This window comes from Temnothorax longispinosus, chromosome 9 (genome assembly GCF_030848805.1).
Source record: "Temnothorax longispinosus isolate EJ_2023e chromosome 9, Tlon_JGU_v1, whole genome shotgun sequence".
In the NCBI taxonomy this organism is placed as follows: Eukaryota; Metazoa; Arthropoda; class Insecta; order Hymenoptera; family Formicidae; genus Temnothorax; species Temnothorax longispinosus.
In genome coordinates, this window is record NC_092366.1 from 3,058,839 (window position 1) to 3,075,158 (window position 16,320).

The following is a 16,320-nucleotide window of genomic DNA, read 5'->3' on the forward strand; positions in this document are numbered from 1 at the left end:
TTTCGGACAAGAATATGAACATATACAGGAATTAGAACAATTAAAACATTTTTTATTTATATATAACAGAGATGGCTATCTCTCTTCGATAAGTTTTTACATAAACTTAGCAAAGATATAATCAAGGTTTATTTTTAAAATACACAATGTTTATCATAATTGAAAAAAGAATAAGAAACATGGGGAAAATATTCGTAATAATTATTGATGCGAATAATCGTGTCAGCCTGATGGCGCAGTTTGATTTGTGGGTGAAAGGGCACGAAGGAGAAGGTACTGTCTCCCTTTTGTACGCATCCGATGCGTCACTTTGCAGAAAACAGTCTTTTGTTCCTTATTTATTGCGACATGAATAAAACACGGAGGAGGAGCGGCGGCCAGCGGCGGTATTAAATGCGGTATAATTTTCAAATTTTAGGAAATAAATAACGGGTAAACGATACGCAGACACGCGTGGGGCGTTTCGCCCTCTTCGCTCTGCCTCCGATCTCTCTCCTTCTCTTCGTCTCCCCTGAGCATACATAAATCGTCGGGTACATGTGGGTTTAGATTCCACGAGGAGCGATGAGAGGGACTCCTTTAAAAAGGTATTGAATCATAGCCGCGCGTATCTAATATGTTATCCAAGTGGCACAGGAAGGTTATAACGGATTTGGAGTACCAACAATTAATTTTAAGCGAATGAGAGATAAGACTGTCATATATATAACAGAATCTCTCTAGATTTAGATTATAAACTCTAGATTTAGAAAGAATTTTTAAAATATGTAGACCCCTAAGTTAATTTATAATTTATTTTTGAGATACTCCTCCCGTAAATATTACTACCAAAAATAAAGATCTAGGAATTTTTTAGGAGTCTTAGATGATATTATTTGTAATAGTTGAAGAGACAGAAAGGGAGAGAGAAATCACAGAAAATCTAAAACAGAAGATAATCTAACATAATAAGAAGAATGAGAATAACGATAAAACTCATACAATGTTTGATAAAAATCTTCAATTAAAACTATCCTGCACTCTTCTAAAATGAGATTTAGGAAAGAAGATAACGAGCAGGTTTTGAAACAGCGATTTGACGATTACACGCGAGCGGAACGACGCTCATATCGTTACGCGGTTTCTCACCGCGTTTCTTTAATTGCCGGCATTAATCACGCGTAAGTACCGAGCATCTTGCAACGGTGCTAATGTTTGGCCGGTGAGCGTTTCCTCGTGCGATTTTAGTCTAACCCTTTGACGCCAAGGGCGCGAGGGCGATGGGAAATGGGCCCACGGACAGCCCATCGCGTCGCGCGATTTCCGCGCTTACGCCACTGGGAATTAACCCCGAGGAGCAGTAACCGCCATCCGCGGCCGCAATTAGTGCGATACTGCATGGAGTGGTTACGAAGGGTCCCACCAAACCCCGTTTTGATCGTCGTGACTAACGAACGGTTAACCGTCCTTAAGTGGCGCCCGAGCGATGCGTACGTTACTATCGAAATTGCGCTAATATCTATGTTAATATCGATCGGCGACTATTGACAATAACCCGGCTAGAATGCGGTTTCCTCGCGAGGAGTCTCGTCGGCAATTTGCTCGTGCAGTAATATCAATTCTGAACGTAATAGTAGCGTAATCTCGTAATTTCGGTCCACTGTGTCGACGGATGCCATAAAAGGTGCATTTACTACGGTGAACATAGCTTGAAAAATTTCTAGTCGATGAATGATATTATGAGGACAAAAGGAGAAAGTATAATATTGCGAGAAAATGTATAAAATTTTTAAATAGGATAAATGTTTTATTAAAATATTTTCCACCCTTTAAAGCAACATATGATTACTAAGTTTATATTATACTGCAATGTTCAGATATTAATTCACAATAATAATTTAACATTTTTAATTAGAAATTTAAAAATTAATCTGAAATTAGTATATTAAAATATCCACTCTGAACAAAAAGTAATAGCTAAAAACAAGAAGAATATATTTAAAATAAATATGAAATTAAAACAAATCATTAATTTACTTATTATAGGTTTAATTATTATAATATTGTTTAGATAATTATTTAAATGGAAGCAACTAACGGCTTTCTTTGTGTAAAATTATCATTACGCTATTAATGCTATTAATTTCTAAACTCGTTTTGTCCCAAGTCAAGTTTAATTTCTGCAAAAATTGTCTGAATCAATTTCCTTTAGCGCTTAAAAGACTAGGTACTTGATTTATTTCGAGGAGTGATAAAGCGTAAAAATTCAGATTTTCGCGCAGCGCTCGTGAAATTTGCCTCGTTACCAGGTATTAATCCGGCCGATTAACGAGCGACGCGATGTTGTTATTTTAACATTGGGCTTCGTGGTCGGTCGGCCTCGTTGTCGGGAGAGAGCCGTGCATTAGTTCGTCTCGTGCAACATTAAATACGGCGCGAGCGTTTTACAGCGGGCGCGTACACGGCCATCTTGGTTATTGATTGCACCCTAGTTACAGGCACACGGACGACGACGAAGCCGGCTGTCTCGTTTGCTTTGGTTGCTCGTTACTTTCTATGCGGCCACGCATTAGCTCTCGCCAAGTCGACACGCAGTCCCCGATATATGCGTGCGCGAGAAAGAGAGAACGCTCATCGCGAAATTACCTTCTCTCGGACGCGAGAGGAGTGCTTTCAAGTGGAAACAAAATGTACAAATAATCGATTTTCGATTTAAAAACACTCTGCGACATGCAAAGCAAAAGATACAAGGAATATATATATATGTATATATATGTATATATATATATATATATATATACATATATATATAACTCTCGGATTACATATCACTTTGTAACGGAAGGATAAAGTCAAGTTCCCCGCACGACTTTCTTATATTATTACATATAAATCTTTTATATAGGAAAACATTCAAATATTTGAGTAATATTTAATATTGCTAATTCTTAACATTGCTTCTCTTTTTGGATAGTGACTTTCTTATAATTAATAAACCAAGAATTACACACACACACACGTTGCATAAAAATATTTTCAATAAGGAAATATTAATGATTTTAAGTTTAACATTTTATATATTAATTTTCTTTTACAAACGATTACTTCGTACATATTGTAATTTATAGTATAAATAAAGTATGGTATCACAGTAATAAATTATGTAATATGAGCATGTACGTTAAGGTGAATGTCGAAATTTTCTCTACGTTGGTCAGAACGTATGAAATTTTCTCCGCGTCGAACATAGAACGCGTTCGGTCGGGTCCCCGCAGGCTGCTGGATTAAATATTTAAGCACTTTCCATTAGCGTACCGGTTTATACTTATCAGGGATAAAGTCAAAGGGGTCTTCCGCAAAGTCACGCCTCGAACAGGGAATAAAGGGTAGCTGCTATGTTCCGAGTCTTTTGTTCAAGCTTCCGAATGCCAAATTGAGCAATAACACGTAAATAAATGGCGCACTTTGAAAATATAATCGATTTAATTGAGCGTATCGCGTTAATTTTATTCAATTCCGAAAAAGGATTGTATATATCTTTGTGTATGTGCGCGTATTTTGTTTCTAATATATTATTATAAAAATTAGTAAAAATTTCGTTTCGTTTACAATATAAATTCATATATTCACAAAATCTAGAATGTTAATTATTTTACGACTTGTAACAATATATTCAATTCGTTATATATGTAGCAAAAGTGAAAGACATATAATTTCTCGCAGGTAAAAATGTTTAAAAAACGAGTTCTCAATTATATATAAAGTAATGTCAAATTGAGCCTTTTAATTCGACGATTCTCTATTTAAAAACCGGGTATACAACAATATTCTGTTTTGTGATTCTTTAGTCGATTTCGTCTACCATTACTATCGTTAAATTATAAATTGAACGTATAGAGGCGCGCACTTTAATAGAAATTTAGAGAGCTGTGATTTGTATTTTGTAATTCTTGTACGCGAATAATACCTATATCTTTTTTATTGATTGTCTATAAAGGTGAAGTTCTCTTCGCTCATATTATTACAGAATATTCGTGTATCATCAGTACGTACACTTAATCACATGCATCAGCTCTTGGTATCACGAAATCACAAAGTCTTTGCAGTAGCCGTTATCCACGTCCAGAATTATTATGCATTCGATAAAAATTCCATAATTTTACGGTGGAAAGCTTCGCGGTTGTCTGGCCGTTAAGCAAACGCTTACCTCGCGGTGCTTGATTTAGCTTTGAAAGCGATTCGACGTGAGACATCAATAATATGGTATGTCAAAAATTGACCTGTCCATAACCCAACGAGGAGGAGGTGGAGGAGGAGAGGGAGGAGGGGGAGGAGGAGGAAGGAGTTCCGCATGATTTAAACCGTTTTCCCCGTTAGACAATTTATCGCAGATTATTCTCTCGTTATTCAATGGACACCTCGCGAGGTTCACGGCTGCCACGCAGTCCGTCGGGAATTGTGTGTAATAGTTTAATTCATATGTAAATGCTATGGCGAATCGTGGTAGGCAAAGTGGCGGTACCTACGTGCGAAGAGGACACACGCAGGAGAGAGAAAGAGTGAGTGAGAGAGAGAGAGAGAGAGAAAGGGAGGCAACCGCTCGTGCACTTGTGCGAGCGGCCTCATAAATCTGCAATGGGATACTCCACATAATTAGAATTAGCCTTTCTGCTTCACCGAGCCACCGCCACGTCGCGATAGATCATCCACGTGCATTTTCCACTTTACGGGGCTCTAAACGGAAGTCTGTCCATTCACGTTTTGCGGAGTATATCGCGTATTAATCCGTTAATTAATTACAGCTGTTGGCGAGAAGAATGGCAGAGTTACATTTTCTGAAACGTTTCGATGTCTTTTATCTCGGCGTGGGAGATATCGCGCTGATTGTGAGAACGAGATAGTGCGGGATTGTGAAATCGAAACGTATATTAAAATACATTGTTGTACCTGACAATGAGAATTACGATTTTTTCTCGACACTCGCGAATATTTTTTAAAAATATCATAGGCGTTAAAAATTCTATTAAACATCGTACTAATGGACTTAAACAGTTACTATTCCTGATTAGAGGGCGATCAGCACTTTTACTTAATTACTAAACGAACTATAGATGTAAAAAACGTACAGACGTATTGGCGGACTGAATTACTAGGCGAGAACCGGCGATTCGACGAACATCGATGCCACCCGTACGCTTTTAATTGAAACAAATAGAGTGATCAGCGAATGCTAGCACGACAGAACGAAAGCGGAGGGGTTGTAGGGCATCGCGAGCGGAGTGAGAGTGGCGATAGAGGGTAGAGCGAGAGCGCGCGAGGGGTTGCCGGGTATACCCTTTCGTGGGATTATTCGGCCGGGTAATGTATGGCAAACATAAATCACAGAGCGCAGGACTGTCGCTTGAACCTACACGAAACTCTCTGTCGGAGATGATCCACTCGCTGCGCGCCACGGTTAGACTAATTGGTGGGCAGAACCGCCCCACACGCTGCGGCTTCGAGGGGGTGGAAGATGGTCGACCCTGTCGTCCGAAGTCGCGCAAAACGCGAGTAAAACGACGGTCGGCGACCAGTTGACACGCGAGAAGAAACCTTAGATTGACTTATTCGAGGTGAAGGAAACTAATTGCACGCGATATGATAGCATAAATTAGAAAGTACTCTATATGTGCGCGCTTTGTGCCACGTACTGTAATGTAGTTGAAAAGGGTTAAAAAATGTTACAGTGATAATGGCACTTTAAAATATGATTAATCTCAGTCATATGAAACGAACTATACGGTACAGAGAGATATAGATACTCGACTGTCAAGATTGCTGAGTCAGAATTACTTAAATGTCTTGCCAGTGTAACTCAGCATATAACGCCTTTCGTTACGCCTTTCATACCCATGCAAAGGCTTTCGCTGTCGGTTTATCATTCTCGCGTTTTCACAAACGTTCTGTTTGTAATCCGCGACAGTGGTCTAGTCGTAGTAGTCCATCGCGGAACCATGCGTCGTTACGCTAAGTTCTAATGATGGTAGCGATCGGCAGAGCACAGGCACGGGCGAGCGGGAGAATATTGTTAACAAGAGTATCGGTGAATCGGCAGTACGTTGAGTTCGATGTCATAGGAACCAGTTGTTTTGTATTATCGATGCAGAATCTGAAACCGCGGAAGTTACGGGTATCGAGTCGCCCGCGATGCCGCTGGGTTAGGGTTGGGCGAGCGGCCGCGCCGGCGGCTGCGAGGGTTAGCGGAGGGTGAGAGAGAGAGAGAGAGAGAGAGAGAGAGAGAGAGAGAGAGAGAGAGAGAGAGAGAGAGAGAGAGAGAGAGAGAGAGAGAGAGAGAGAGAGAGAGGAAGCCCCAGGCACGTACCAACGCAGAGTCGATGTAACGGGTAGACAGTTGTGCCCGCTGGATACACTCTAGCGAACTCGTACGCGCGAACTCCTCTGTAAGCCTTGTAAGCGATACCGTTGTAGCAGACACGTTACGGGTCTCTGTTGGTACCGGCCGATGGATGCGGCATACTCACGCTGCGCGTGATAAATTACGTTGTTCTGGTTCGTCAGTGATTTTCGAATTTGTTAGTACGTAAAAATTGGCGCAGAAAAATTGATTGTTGGTTGATCATGACAAACGTGATCATTAATTTTCCTCATTTTCTCAGGAATTTAATCGACCTTTTAACTGACGCTATAAGAGTTTAGTATCTTTCTTTTATTTTCGTTTTATCTCAATTATTTGATCGATGTAGAAGCGAACATTTTATCGATTTCTTAATAGATATTTTCTACGATCTTTCAACATTCTCTTATATTTTATGTTAATTGATTGATATATTTTTAATATATTTTTTTACATTTTTATCTTTATTTTACTCACGTAACTTAACGATAAAAGGATTCTATCAATTTCTTATTAAAATTGCATTCCATGACTCCGATGTATTCTCACGTTGTATAATAGTTACTTAGGTATAAATGTACAAACATTCCAAGTCGAGAAAGCATCGTCATCGCCGAAATCCGTCTATCGCGAATAGCTGAATAATGAGATGTTTCTAATCAAGGGAAAGCTTAACGTCTACCATCGTTATAACAAATTCTATGGTAGATAAATCCGCGTCATCGTCCACTCGACTGAGCCGAGACGAATTACTAGGCACGAGCATCGCGGATCAGTCAAGAGCGGCGCATCGTGGAAGCGCCGCTATGGGAATTGCGACGCGTCATGATGTTTAATCGAACGACGATCGTAATAATCGTTAGCGAAGACCGATGCGATATGAACGAAGCTCGACGATGACCCCTTCGCGAGAGAAGAAACGAGCGCCGGAGAACACGGCTCTTCGACTCTGCCGTCTGGTTGCTTCCTGCTTCTCGTTTTATTATCCTCCACGTTAGACACTGTCCCATAGCATCGCGGCAAAGCGTAACGCCGTTAGAGTTTCTAAATGGCTTTGTGCTCGACGGAAACAGTCATTTGCGATAAGGGCTTATCCGCATCTTCGGCAGCGCTGTATTCGAGGGGGAGGAATTTCAGAGAGAAAGAATGCGTGAGGGGGTGAAACATCGAGAACAGCGACCGTGATCGTTAAAGCGCGACGAAAAGAAACAAGGAGAGAAAGTGAGAGGGAACGAAGGGGGTTGGAAAGTCTGAAGAAGACGGTTTGAGAGCGAAAGAAAGGTGAAGGAGGAAGAGCAGGGGAATCTTATGATGCGAAAGAGAAGAACATGCGACATTACAATCAAAGTTACATGTTTTATAAAGCGAGCCAGACGTTCGAGGAAACTCTTGCATCGTCTTAGGAATTTATTTTGATAAGGAATAGAATTCTTCTTAGTTATATAAACAAATATGTGTATTATTGAGTTGTTTAGAATTTAAATCGCTTACATTATTTCTAAAATTGATACACAAGCTTACATTAATATTTCATTGAAATTTATAATACTTGAAAATTAGATATATCTGTAAAATAAATAGCTTACGTTCATTAATATTTCATGGATTAGAACTAGGATGGAAAAGATTAAATACAACGCAATATGATGTAATATATTGCTGATTATTAGTAAGGTTCGTCGACAACCTTTTACGTATTCCAATAAATTATATGATAATAGGCGGAGCATTATCGGCGGAAGTTTAAAATGTTTAAGACCGATGGTTTTTTTACGGATAAGACATTCAAGTGGATCGGCGACCCCGACGGGATTATTATCCAGTTAGTGTTGGGGCTGGTGGCGCACATGGGTTCTAAAATCGCATAAATAACTCAACGGGGATAAACCTCCCGCGTCGAAGGAGAGACTAAGGATAAGGGGAACGAGGTGGCATCGGCAGAGAGCGATCCAGACGGAACGGAAGAGACGTATTAGGGGGGTGTACACCGTTACTCAGGGTTAAAAGATACGAGTTTGGGTAGTGATTTGTCGAGCCGGATGTACGGAAAATTGCGTGTACCGCAAATTTTATGTAATATGTTGATGATAGAACAGTCGATAAAACAATTTGACTCTATCTGAAGATTCGGATATAATATATCAATGGAATGTTTTCTCAACTGGGGTAAAAAATATTTCGGCGCATAGAAATGAGATTTATTTAAAGCGAGAATATGTTTTCAATGTCGCATATGAAATTTTATGTTAAGTTTCATATTTTTCATTTTGTTTCCTCCTCCTTAACATAAATAACGAAAACTGTAGGTTAAATTCACACATGTTACACGTCTTGTTGATATATTGTATTTAATAACTTTGATTATGTTTATCGTGTAATTATATTTATATCTTTTTATCTTAAAATCACTATCTTTCTCATTCTATTAAAATGTCATACATCGTAAGTATAATACTTAAATGCAACAGATTGATGAGAAAAACGACATATCAACAGAAGATTGAGTTTTTCTTTTACAATTTTCATGAATTGCAGTTCAATTTTTTTTTAAGTATAATCTCTTCAAGATTTTCATAAAATATTAGAAATCCGTACTAGAAGAGAATGTCGTTAGCTTAATGGCGCGTAAAATCGATACACGGGAATGCGATTTTACGCATTCGGCGCTAAAACGACGTGGACGTCCGGCGTCCGCCCTCGGCACAAGGGGCAGCGAGAGCCGAGTTAAGGCGCTAGGGAGCAATTCCCTTAAATGCCCTGTCGCCCGCAAAAAGCCACTTCGTCTAAAAAACACCTCGGTCCGTGTGCGTGCCGCGTGTATGTACTCGTCGACACCCGCCACTCAGTCTATTGCGTTTCACGTTCTCTTTCTCTTCGACCTCGGGATTATATTAGTGTTTATGGCGCCGATAAAAGTGCACTATCGACCTTTTTCGTTTTCTCGCTCGCTCCTCCGTTTCACGCCGGTCATTTCCTATCTTCGTCGTGTCTGTCGTAATGTCTGGATTTGACATTCGGCACTATCGGCCGTTTCTTATAGATCTTATAGATTTCTCTCACTCCGTTTCTTTTCGATATTTATTTCTGATTATTTAATTCGCCCTAGATACACGACACAAAAGTTTAAAATGAGCGAAATAGATGAAATTATATTTATGATAGCTACAGAGAGTCAATACCATAAAACGTCAGGATTATTTAAGTTTTAAAGAATAATATACATAAAATTAGATTGTCGTATTCAAGCACCAAAGTATCAATAATCTCGCATCTCGATAACAATCGTCTTAAAAATGACAACACGGTTTTGTCGGAAATAACGTGTTCGATTACTATTTAGGCACACTCAGCGAGGAGAAAAATTTTCCGGTTCATCGCTGTCCTGAAAAGGGATAGGAGAGAATGACGTTCTTTCGACAGAAAGATCCCGAGGATAAGCGCCCAACATCGTCGTCGTCGTTGTCGTCATCGTCACGGCGGACGTCAGCGTGTATATTTGCGGGCGCTTTTTCTGCGCTTATAAAACCCGATTGGATCGCGCGGTAAATTGAACGCTGCCGCGCGATATTTCCAATATTTGAAGCCACGACGGAAATCGCAGTCGCTCCAGGAAATGAAACGTGTGTCTAATTTCCAACGCCCGTTGGTGCCCGTTTCTCGCGTCGCGTCCCCTCGCGTTCTTCGTCCTGCCAGAAGTGACATGGGCACTGCCGAAAGGACGATTTTTATTTTTAGGTCGCACATCCGAAGAAAAACGCGGACACGCGCGCGATTCGAAAGGCCGATTCTCCCGTCTAACGTTTTTTTACCGTTTTCCAGCTGATTGGATTCGTCATTGCTTGAGATTATTAACTTTACAAAGAAACATTGTGTGCAATTTTTCTTGATTCTATTTTACTAAGTTTTTCTGTATCTTTGTCTTAGTCTTTTTTCACAAATGTATCATGTGTTTCGTAATTATATTTATAATTTTTATTATTTATATATAAATATAACGATTTAGAAAGATCAAGGTAATGTTGATGATTAAATTTGCTATTGCTATTTTAAAAATGTTTCCTTTATTGCAAACATTTTATGTATTTTTACAATTGAGAGTGAAATTTAGTTCGTATTTGTCTTATTTTATATTATTTGATTTTGATTTCTTTCTTTCTAATCAAATTCTTAGATGCAAGTAAACTAATATATTGAAAAAAAATTTTTGCTTATTACTAGTATTATTATAGTATTATTAATAACGGAGTCCTCTTCATTGATATCTCTAATAATAATAATATTTTCTAAATCTGAATCAGTGAATAGTCACTGGATATCAGTGTAAAGTATGCCACTGATTCATGAAAAGTAGCATACTTTACACTGATATTCACTGACTATTCACTGATTCAGATTTAGAAATTAAAATATTAAAGTAAATCTACGTTCGCGCACTAAAACGCGATCTCAGTTCGCGATCGATCGCAAGTAGTCGGGTAATCATACGCGCGCGTACACTTTTTCGATCACGTCCCAGTGCAGGGCGGAGAAATTGAAAAAGCTCGTTTTATAAAATACATATATTCGTACGGATATATAATATATGTACGTGATGGCTGCTTTCGAGAAATGAAACGCATGAATGGCGAGTTGCTCTCCCTCTCTCTCTTGCCGCTCTCGCGGCATCATCCCCGGGCTTGCATTTACCAGCGCAATCCGCCGCCGCGCGTTTCTCCTGTTCCACCCCTCGATCACCCCTGCATCCTGCACCCTTGCGGCATTCGCCACCTTTCCTCATCCCTTGGCGGGCAGAGGCGGAGGCAGAGGGTTGCGCTTCTCGCGTTAGGCATGCGAAATGAAAGTACGGCCGCGATCCGCGATATCGCGCACTGCCGAGCGCGCGCGTGCGTGTATCGAAAAAATATGAATAAGCTTTCCAATTTCCGACATTCCGTGACATTTTTCTATTAGGGCGGCTCTGAATAGGGCGCGTCACGGAACGTACAGCGAAATGCCATCTGATATATTTCGATGTGTTCGTGCGTGCGTGCAAGCATGCGAGGATACATATAATACAGATAATTCATATGTTATAAAGCGTGGCAAAAGACGACGTGACTTTGAATGAGATTGGTGGAAGATTTAGAAATACTAATCGCGTCATGAACATATTTCCTTTCAGTTCAATTAACGGGAATGCAAAAGAAGTTTGCTTTCTAATCTTTCTATATAAAGTTTGCGACAAATCCTGTTGTTGATTTCTTTGTGCGACTACTTTTAACCGTTTCAACTCCGATCAGTTTTATACAGATACCGCCGCAGTCGAGTCGGCGAATATTTTTGTTAGTTCTAGTCTCTTCTATTTGGCAGGGTAGAGTCTGCAAATCCGATGTAAATTTGTGATCTACGCCAACACGGCAAATTCGAAAAATAATCCGCGCGCGATGTCATTACGGTGGCTCGCTGCGAGAGCAAACGAAATGTACGGTGACAACGAAATGCTGGCCGAAACGAATTCACGATACGTTTGTGTAAATACGTCGTGGTACTCGCATCTTCGAAGATTAAAAGTCTGCGACGAAGCGAGAGAGACCGATGCACAATTGCGAGCGAGAACGTGTCACATCAAAGTCGAAGATTCTCCCGTTTCAATTCGATGTATTCGGAGTGCACCGTGCTTGCCAACGTTGCAAACGGAGTTTCTCGGTATTGAATCGCGCTCTTTTAGCTTTCGCGTCGGATCTCTTCCAACTTCGTTTGATCATTTGAAAGTGATAATATGAACGTTTATAGAGAGACTGGATTAATATTTACCGCTGAAGGTTTACGTTTATTTTTACATAATAGTAACATATATAATTTTATTTATACTTATAGCTAATACAATTTTTTTTATGTGTTACAGAGAGAAGATGCATCGAGGGTGCATGCATGAAACTGCTGCAATTCTCTGAGCAGCAAAGTTCTAAACGCAATGACGGCCAGGAGAGAAGGGTGAGTTAAGTTTATTAAGATATTAGAGAGTTAAGCAGTGTTTCCCATGATATACGCCGTAAAATCTCGAGCGGAGAAATGAAGATGCGAAATTGGTTCGTTATCAAATAAATCTTTGATATACAATAAGTATATCAAAAAAGTACATATATATTAAATGAGTTTTTTAATATAGGGTCAGAAAAGCATAGATATGCGTTATTAAATCTTTTATCATAATTTTTAAATGTCAAATATGTAATATCCAAATTATAATATATGTATAACAGAAGAGTTATAAAAGCTATTACATATTACGTATATAAATATTATAAAGAGAGTAAAGAAAAATTTCTTTTTTACTCCCCGGGGCCAAATTTGATTCAGTTATAGTAGCCTCCGTTATCGGGATATTATAATAGTCTGAGGGTTAATGCTGAATATATCACTCCGGAAAAATGATCGATGCCGCTTACTCGCGCCCGCGATGGATACGGATCCATTTGGCGCATAATCCGTTGCCGGGGATGAGAAATCGAAGTCGAATACTGCGTACGACGGGACCGAGGGAGCCGCGATCCATCAAGGGGACGTAAGGGGTCTGAGGTGATGTATCCGAGGCCAGGTTGACCTCTGCGCCGGACACTATAAAACCGCCCTTAAACATTGCCGACCTAAAACGGCGCCGGTCCGACCGGTCGCCGAATTACTCGAGTTCGAACCCGAAAGAGCGTATTCGATCGAAGCGTTTACTTCAACGTCAGTCGCGGCCCTTCGCGATAGAGTGGGCCAGTGACTTCGCATTTTTTTTCCTTGCGCGATGACGTTCGCATACGAGAAGAATTTTTGAACTATGAAATCTTTTATAGATTCTGACATTCTTAGAAATTGATAATTTTAGTTATTTATCGTGACACTATTTTATATTATAAATTTCACATTTCGAAATCTGAATATTGAATAATTGTTAAGTTTCTTAAAATCTGAGATTATAGAATTCTGAAATTCATGAATATTCAATTATTTTTTTATTTGAGGAAGGACTTACGCTTTAAAAGTCTATTCTAGCTAAATCTTTAATATTTTCAATTAAAACATTAAAATAATTAACTTAGTATTTTATAATTATTATTTTAATTAATTTATATACGATATATAATATCGTAATTGTAAATATCGAGTCTCGATGTAAACGATAATGTTAACGACGCGCGGTAAGTCGGATAAAAAGCCATCCGCGGAGGAGCGAGGTTGGAAGCAGAAGAGAGGAAAACGTCTGGAGATGCGAGTTTCCTCTCAGGTTCCGAGTCCGTAACTTCTTACTTTGGAATTCCGTCGATACATCACGGTTCTGGAACCTCACTCGCTCCGCCCTCGCCACCTCCACGCTCCGCCTCGAAACGCAGTTAAGACTTTACTTCTCTCTTCCCTCTGCATCGGGCCTCGTCTCTTCTTCTGTCCTCCTGGGGGTCCTCTCCTCTGCCATGTCCTTCTGCGCCAGGAACCACGGTATTTTCCTGCAGAATCCCCACAATGCCGTGATATATCTCAGTACACTCGGTACAGTGTTAGAGAAAAAGAGTTCTAAGTTTTACATCTCAGGTTACTAAAATTGAGTTAGTCGCAAAGTAGCGAATAAAAGATAATTTAATTGAGTTCTTATATCTTGACGTAGTATCTGTCAACTCTAAAACGAAAGTCATCAATCTAGTCTCAGGTACTAAATATTATCAGTATGGATATATCTATTAGATTGTGATACTATGAACATTACAGATTGGAAGGTATTAACATATTGATATACTACATTACAGTACGATAATTATATTCGCTATTAATCCATATGAATCATGTGAGAACATATAATTTTTGTCACAGCGTGTCTTAATTCGTACTTTACGAATACAATCCAATTCTAATATATATGTATTTTTTACGCTTTTATAATTCGGATCTTTCTCTACTTACCCGAGTGGAAATTTGTCATTTTTCACCTCCGCTTAGTGTTTCGTTTCCTTAAAAAAACGGGAATATTTTTCTTCTCCATATTTATTACTTTACCGTCTTCAAATCGATGGGAAACAAACCCTGTGAGTTATATGTTGCGAGCCGCTACTGATGCCGTTAGATATTTTTGCGAATAAACTCACATATGATATGTACGCTGCGGGTCGCGAAGGAGGCTTAAGCGGAAGTCGAAGGTGCAGTCGAGAGAGAATGCAATCCGGCGCTGCACCATGGCGTAGCAGGCTGTAAAGGCGCCATGGCGTCGCGAGGAACGGCATGAAATATCTATCTACGATGCGGCAGAAGCAACACGTTTGCTAGTTTAGTTGGGGTACAATATTCAAGCTTTTTCGTTCGCTTGTCGATTCACAAGAAGAAGAAAGAACCAACTTCGTCCCGAAGAAGTTTCTTTAACACGCGAGCTTTATCTCCCGTTTATAGTTTGAAAGGGTCTTTTTTGCGCGTCGAGATTCTTCTTGCTAATCAAAGTAAAACGAGCTGGACATGTAGGACGAGTCTTTAATCCTCATTGTCAAACATGAAACGATATGGTTCTCATGAAATGGTCAGATTTAATACGATTTGGTAACGTAAAAAATATATAAGACCTGATGCATTTATTTCAATAGTAGAAAACAATCGATATATCCTGGAAATATTAAGGCCGGTATTCATAATCAGATCTTATTTCAAGACCGTCTTGAGTAACATCTTAAGATGCTAATACGGTTCTGTGATTGGTTAATGACATCTTAAGATTGTACTTAAGATGATCTTAAATACAAGAACCGACTATGAATCCCGGCTTAAATGTCTGCAAATTAAAATAGTGATTTTATAAGTAACAATATAATATTAAGCATAAGACAGTCGAAAAATATTTTCATATTTTATCGCCTCGAAGATATTGTTTCTTGATTTTAATGGTTTCTTATTACGAAATAAGAATCAATAAAAAAAAATAAAAAAATAGGGTAATCGTTTTAGTAATTATAATCATAAAAAGATACTGCATTGAATTTATTTATACCTGCCGTAAATAACACGCTGTCAGTCTGCCAAACATAGGCAGTAATAAAAGTGTGTATATAAAATAAGTTATATTTTAAAAACCTCAATACATATTTTAAGTATACAACCTAAAAATTACTTGTTAAAGTTCGCAGCAGTGTTCAAATAGGTCCTTTTCACTCTCTTAGGAAAATATCGAACTTTGTGTACAACACATTTTGTATAGATTAATAATTTGCCTGAGGCAACCAACAACACGTCAGTGTTAAAGATCAGAAGACAATCTTCTACGACATATATCGTATCTTTAAGTTTTACTGACATCACTACAACTGATCAAGAGACACGGTAGTGTCTCGCGCCAAGTACACGCGGAGCGAGACCGACCGTGACTCTTTTACGCGACGCGACGGGTTGCGAGTACCCGAGATGTTGAGATCTCGATAACGAGTGAACGGATCAAGTTCTAAGTAGGCTTGATCGATAGCTTGGGGTCCAATTAGGGGGGGGTTTCTCTCATAATATTCCGCTACGTGCCCTACGAGCGGAGATATTGCGACGCAAAGTCCAAATGTGAAAATTTATTTTTAAGATACGTATTCTACTTCTAACGCCGACGTCTTGTATGATGACGTCATAATCAGAAACGTTACTTTCACTTTTTCGACGCTGGCGGCGCAGGTATCGCCAGTTTCGATATCGCGCGCGTATTTCGAAATTAGGTCGATAGACTTATCGGTCAGGAGTAAGATTTCTATTTAGGTATTTTAGGTAAATTAGGTATATACTTATATAATATATATTAGTCAATTCCTTCATGTTTATCTGGAGAGATTTCGTATCCTTACATCGTATTACCACCGCTGCCGGAAAAGAAGGTTCTCTACGCTTGGCAGAAAGTGCCGCTAGGGAATTTTTAAGTCGATTCTTATGAATCAAGCTTGAATTCGATGTCTAAGTATCCTAGGTTGCCGATG